This window comes from Salvelinus fontinalis, chromosome 34 (genome assembly GCF_029448725.1).
Source record: "Salvelinus fontinalis isolate EN_2023a chromosome 34, ASM2944872v1, whole genome shotgun sequence".
Lineage (NCBI taxonomy): Eukaryota > Metazoa > Chordata > Actinopteri > Salmoniformes > Salmonidae > Salvelinus > Salvelinus fontinalis.
Genome location: NC_074698.1, coordinates 32,031,054 through 32,037,386, shown reverse-complemented (window position 1 = coordinate 32,037,386; position 6,333 = coordinate 32,031,054).

Sequence of the window (6,333 nt, the reverse complement as noted above, 5' to 3'; positions counted from 1 at the left end):
TGCTTAGCTTCAGAAGCAAGCCAGCAGTGGTATGCAGGGTTGTATGCTGCTGTCTATTACTCTGTCAGCGTGTGATCTCATCTCTCCCTCGTCTCCTTCCTTACCCTCATTCAAAGAAGACTGTAGCATTTAGAACCAGGTGTGTGTGTGTCTGACGTAGTCACTGTGGAACCCTGTGAGAGGGATGTGGTGGTGAGCAGTAGTGGAACCAGGTGTGTGTGTCTGACGTAGTGACTGTGGAACCCTGTGGAACCCTGTGAGAGGGATGTGGGTTGAGCAGTAGTGGAACCAGGTGTGTGTGTCTGACGTAGTGACTGTGGAACCCTGTGAGAGGGATGTGGAGGTGAGCAGTAGTGGAACCAGGTGTGTGTGTCTGACGTAGTGACTGTGGAACCCTGTGAGAGGGATGTGGAGGTGAGCAGTAGTGGAACCAGGTGTGTGTGTCTGACGTAGTCACTGTGGAACCCTGTGAGAGGGATGTGGAGGTGAGCAGTAGTGGAACAGAAGCAGAGATGATTCATCCACTTTTAACAGGGTTTTTTGTTTGTTTATTAACAAACATATGTTAACATTGCCAAAGCAAGTGAAATAGGAAATTAAACAAAAGTGAAATAAACAATCAAAAATGAACAGTAAACACTCAACTCACAAAAGCTCCCAAAGAATAAAGACATTTCAAATGCTCTCTCTCTTTCTCTCTCTCTCACTCACTCTCTCTTTCTCTCTTTCTGTCTGTCTGTCTCTCTCTCTGTCGCTGTGTTCGTCAGTCACTGTACTCAAACAACAAAGTGAGCATCGTCCTCCTCCTTCAACATGTGTTGTGCCGTAACCACTAACCATCATTTTGTTCCCACTGAGCGTCCTTGAACACCTTATGAGTGGTTCTGTGTTTAATGTGTTCATCATGGTGACTGTTCCTCTAGTGGTTCTGTGTTTAATGTGTTCATCATGGTGACTGTTCCTCTAGTGGTTCTGTGTTTAATGTGTTCATCATGGTGACTGTTCCTCTAGTGGTTCTGTGTTTAATGTGTTCATCATAGTGACTGTTCCTCTAGTGGTTCTGTGTTTAATGTGTTCATCATGGTGACTGTTCCTCTAGTGGTTCTGTGTTTAATGTGTTCATCATGGTGACTGTTCCTCTAGTGGTTCTGTGTTTAATGTGTTCATCATGGTGACTGTTCCTCTAGTGGTTCTGTGTTTAATGTGTTCATCATGGTGACTGTTCCTCTAGTGGTTCTGTGTTTAATGTGTTCATCATGGTGACTGTTCCTCTAGTGGTTCTGTGTTTAATGTGTTCATCATGGTGACTGTTCCTCTAGTGGTTCTGTGTTTAATGTGTTCATCATAGTGACTGTTCCTCTAGTGGTTCTGTGTTTAATGTGTTCATCATGGTGACTGTTCCTCTAGTGGTTCTGTGTTTAATGTGTTCATCATGGTGACTGTTCCTCTAGTGGTTCTGTGTTTAATGTGTTCATCATAGTGACTGTTCCTCTAGTGGTTCTGTGTTTAATGTGTTCATCATGGTGACTGTTCCTCTAGTGGTTCTGTGTTTAATGTGTTCATCATAGTGACTGTTCCCCTAGTGGTTCTGTGTTTAATGTGTTCATCATGGTGACTGTTCCTCTAGTGGTTCTGTGTTTAATGTGTTCATCATGGTGACTGTTCCTCTAGTGGTTCTGTGTTTAATGTGTTCATCATAGTGACGGTTCCTCTAGTGGTTCTGTGTTTAATGTGTTCATCATGGTGACTGTTCCTCTAGTGGTTCTGTGTTTAATGTGTTCATCATAGTGACTGTTCCTCTAGTGGTTCTGTGTTTAATGTGTTCATTCATCATAGTGACTGTTCCTCTAGTGGTTCTGTGTTTAATGTGTTCATCATGGTGACTGTTCCTCTAGTGGTTCTGTGTTTAATGTGTTCATCATAGTGACGGTTCCTCTAGTGGTTCTGTGTTTAATGTGTTCATCATGGTGACTGTTCCTCTAGTGGTTCTGTGTTTAATGTGTTCATCATAGTGACTGTTCCTCTAGTGGTTCTGTGTTTAATGTGTTCATCATGGTGACTGTTCCTCTAGTGGTTCTGTGTTTAATGTGTTCATCATGGTGACTGTTCCTCTAGTGGTTCTGTGTTTAATGTGTTCATCATGGTGACTGTTCCTCTAGTGGTTCTGTGTTTAATGTGTTCATCATAGTGACTGTTCCTCTAGTGGTTCTGTGTTTAATGTGTTCATCATGGTGACTGTTCCTCTAGTGGTTCTGTGTTTAATGTGTTCATCATAGTGACTGTTCCCCTAGTGGTTCTGTGTTTAATGTGTTCATCATGGTGACTGTTCCTCTAGTGGTTCTGTGTTTAATGTGTTCATCATGGTGACTGTTCCTCTAGTGGTTCTGTGTTTAATGTGTTCATCATAGTGACGGTTCCTCTAGTGGTTCTGTGTTTAATGTGTTCATCATGGTGACTGTTCCTCTAGTGGTTCTGTGTTTAATGTGTTCATCATAGTGACTGTTCCTCTAGTGGTTCTGTGTTTAATGTGTTCATCATGGTGACTGTTCCTCTAGTGGTTCTGTGTTTAATGTGTTCATCATAGTGACTGTTCCTCTAGTGGTTCTGTGTTTAATGTGTTCATCATAGTGACTGTTCCTCTAGTGGTTCTGTGTTTAATGTGTTCATCATGGTGACTGTTCCTCTAGTGGTTCTGTGTTTAATGTGTTCATCATAGTGACTGTTCCTCTAGTGGTTCTGTGTTTAATGTGTTCATCATGGTGACTGTTCCTCTAGTGGTTCTGTGTTTAATGTGTTCATCATGGTGACTGTTCCTCTAGTGGTTCTGTGTTTAATGTGTTCATCATAGTGACTGTTCCTCTAGTGGTTCTGTGTTTAATGTGTTCATCATAGTGACTGTTCCTCTAGTGGTTCTGTGTTTAATGTGTTCATCATAGTGATTGTTCCTCTAGTGGTTCTGTGTTTAATGTGTTCATCATAGTGACTGTTCCTCTAGTGGTTCTGTGTTTAATGCGTTCATCATGGTGACTGTTCCTCTAGTGGTTCTGTGTTTAATGTGTTCATCATGGTGACTGTTCCTCTAGTGGTTCTGTGTTTAATGTGTTCATCATGGTGACTGTTCCTCTAGTGGTTATGTGTTTAATGTGTTCATCATGGTGACTGTTCCTCTAGTGGTTATGTGTTTAATGTGTTCATCATAGTGACTGTTCCTCTAGTGGTTCTGTGTTTAATGTGTTCATCATGGTGACTGTTCCTCTAGTGGTTCTGTGTTTAATGTGTTCATCATAGTGACTGTTCCCCTAGTGGTTCTGTGTTTAATGTGTTCATCATGGTGACTGTTCCTCTAGTGGTTCTGTGTTTAATGTGTTCATCATAGTGACTGTTCCTCTAGTGGTTCTGTGTTTAATGTGTTCATCATAGTGACTGTTCCCCTAGTGGTTCTGTGTTTAATGTGTTCATCATGGTGACTGTTCCTCTAGTGGTTCTGTGTTTAATGTGTTCATCATAGTGACTGTTCCTCTAGTGGTTCTGTGTTTAATGTGTTCATCATAGTGACTGTTCCTCTAGTGGTTCTGTGTTTAATGTGTTCATCATAGTGACTGTTCCTCTAGTGGTTCTGTGTTTAATGTGTTCATCATAGTGACTGTTCCTCTAGTGGTTCTGTGTTTAATGTGTTCATCAAGGTGACGGTTCCTCTAGTGGTTCTGTGTTTAATGTGTTCATCAAGGTGACTGTTCCTCTAGTGGTTCTGTGTTTAATGTGTTCATCATAGTGACTGTTCCTCTAGTGGTTCTGTGTTTAATGTGTTCATCATAGTGACTGTTCCCCTAGTGGTTCTGTGTTTAATATGTTCATCATAGTGACTGTTCCTCTAGTGGTTCTGTGTTTAATGTGTTCATCATAGTGACTGTTCCTCTAGTGGTTCTGTGTTTAATGTGTTCATCATAGTGACTGTTCCTCTAGTGGTTCTGTGTTTAATGTGTTCATCATAGTGACTGTTCCTCTAGTGGTTCTGTGTTTAATGTGTTCATCATGGTGACTGTTCCTCTAGTGGTTCTGTGTTTAATGTGTTCATCATAGTGACTGTTCCTCTAGTGGTTCTGTGTTTAATGTGTTCATCATGGTGACTGTTCCTCTAGTGGTTCTGTGTTTAATGTGTTCATCATAGTGACTGTTCCTCTAGTGGTTCTGTGTTTAATGTGTTCATCATAGTGACTGTTCCTCTAGTGGTTCTGTGTTTAATGTGTTCATCATAGTGACTGTTCCTCTAGTGGTTCTGTGTTTAATGTGTTCATCATAGTGACTGTTCCTCTACATGTATGAATAAATGAACAGCTTTCCCTCATAGAGACATTTCAGTGTAACTTTGCAGAAATGGAAAATAACTGACATCAGAAACATGAATTGAATGAACATGGACAACGTACCGTATGTAGTAAACTACTGAGAGCAGTGAAGCCGTCGTAAAGGTTGACTTTAAAATACATATTTAAAACAACGTGCCCTAAAAACATATTCTGTGTGTTCTGTCAAGCCTTGCTTTGTTATGTGGTATTTGTCAGATACACTGTGTCTGTCTCCGGCTGGATGGCTATAAGGAGAATCACCATCATCAACATCCCGGCCATTAGGCTGATCTGGGGGCTAGGAGCTGGGCTGGAAGTAATGTGTTGGGAGATGTGTGTGTGTGTGCCCTCAACACTAACACAGCTGAACATCGCCCTTCACAGAGCAGAGGTAAGCCCTCAACACTAAACACCCCCCTTCACAGAGCAGAGGTAGGCCCCCAACACTAAACACCCCCTTCACAGAGCAGAGGTAGGCCCCCAACACTAAACACCCCCCTTCACAGAGCAGAGGTAGGCCCCCAACACTAAACACCCCCCTTCACAGAGCAGAGGTAGGCCCCCAACACTAAACACCCCCTTCACAGAGCAGAGGTAGGCCCCCAACACTAAACACCCCCCTTCACAGAGCAGCGGTAGGCCCCCAACACTAAACACCCCCCTCCACAGAGCAGAGGTAGGCCCCCAACACTAAACACCCCCCTTCACAGAGCAGCGGTAGGCCCCCAACACTAAACACCCCCTTCACAGAGCAGAGGTAGGCCCCCAACACTAAACATGAATCATCCCCCTTCAAATAAACCCCTCCCTTTACGTGTTGTTTACCCTCTGCTCCGTGTCCAACCTTTTAACCTAGCCTCTGTCCGTCCCCTGATAGGCTCGTTTCAGACATTACTGATCCTGATTGGATTAAATATAAAATGTGTTAGTAATGGCTTGGGATACATCCCTAATGGCACCCTATTCCCTATATAGTGCACTACTACTACAAGACACTGGTCAAAAGTAGTGCACTATATAGGGAATAGGGTGCCATTTGGGACTTAGCTGAGATGGAGGCGCAGAGTGCCGCGGGCTGCCAGGGACGTTACGGCTGTTTAGAGCTGTTGTTGTTGTCCTCCTCCCACTTTTGTTGTGACTGTTAATGAGCTACTTAAACCATATTTAGATGTATTATTTTAGACTAATTAATTGGCTTGTTAGGAGCTGTTTTATGTCGTTGGTGTGAAGTTTTGACCCCCTAGAACAACAACGTGGTACGTTCCAACCCACAGGCATGTAACATGTATAGCTCTGTCCAGGAGAGTGTTTCAGGAGTCCTGTTTTTCCCTGAATGTTGATATTGATTGGTTCCTGGTGGTAAGACCTGACCTGAGGTGTTAAAGTAGGAGGACTGACTGTCTGACTGGCTGGCTGGCTGGCTGACGGACTGACTGACTGACTGACTGGCTGGCTGACTGGCTGACTGGCTGACTGGATGGCTGACTGGATGGCTGACTGACTGACTGACTGACTTGCTGGCTGACTGGATGGCTGACTGACTGCACTGACTGACTGACTGACTGACTGACTGGATGGCTGACTGGCTGACTGACTGACTGACTGGCTGACTGGCTGGCTGGCTGGATGGCTGACTGACTGGATGGCTGACTGACTGACTGGATGGCTGACTGACTGGATGGCTGACTGACTGACTGACTGACTGACTGGATGGCTGACTGACTGGATGGCTGACTGACTGACTGACTGACTGGATGGCTGACTGACTGACTGGATGGCTGACTGACTAGATGGCTGACTGACTGACTGAATGGCTGACTGACTGACTGACTGGCTGGATGGCTGACTGACTGGCTGAATGGCTGACTGACTGACTGAATGGCTAACTGACTGGATGTCTGACTGACTGACTGGATGTCTGACTGGATGGCTGACTGGCTGACTGACTAGATGGCTGACTGACTGACTGACTGGCTGACTGACTGAC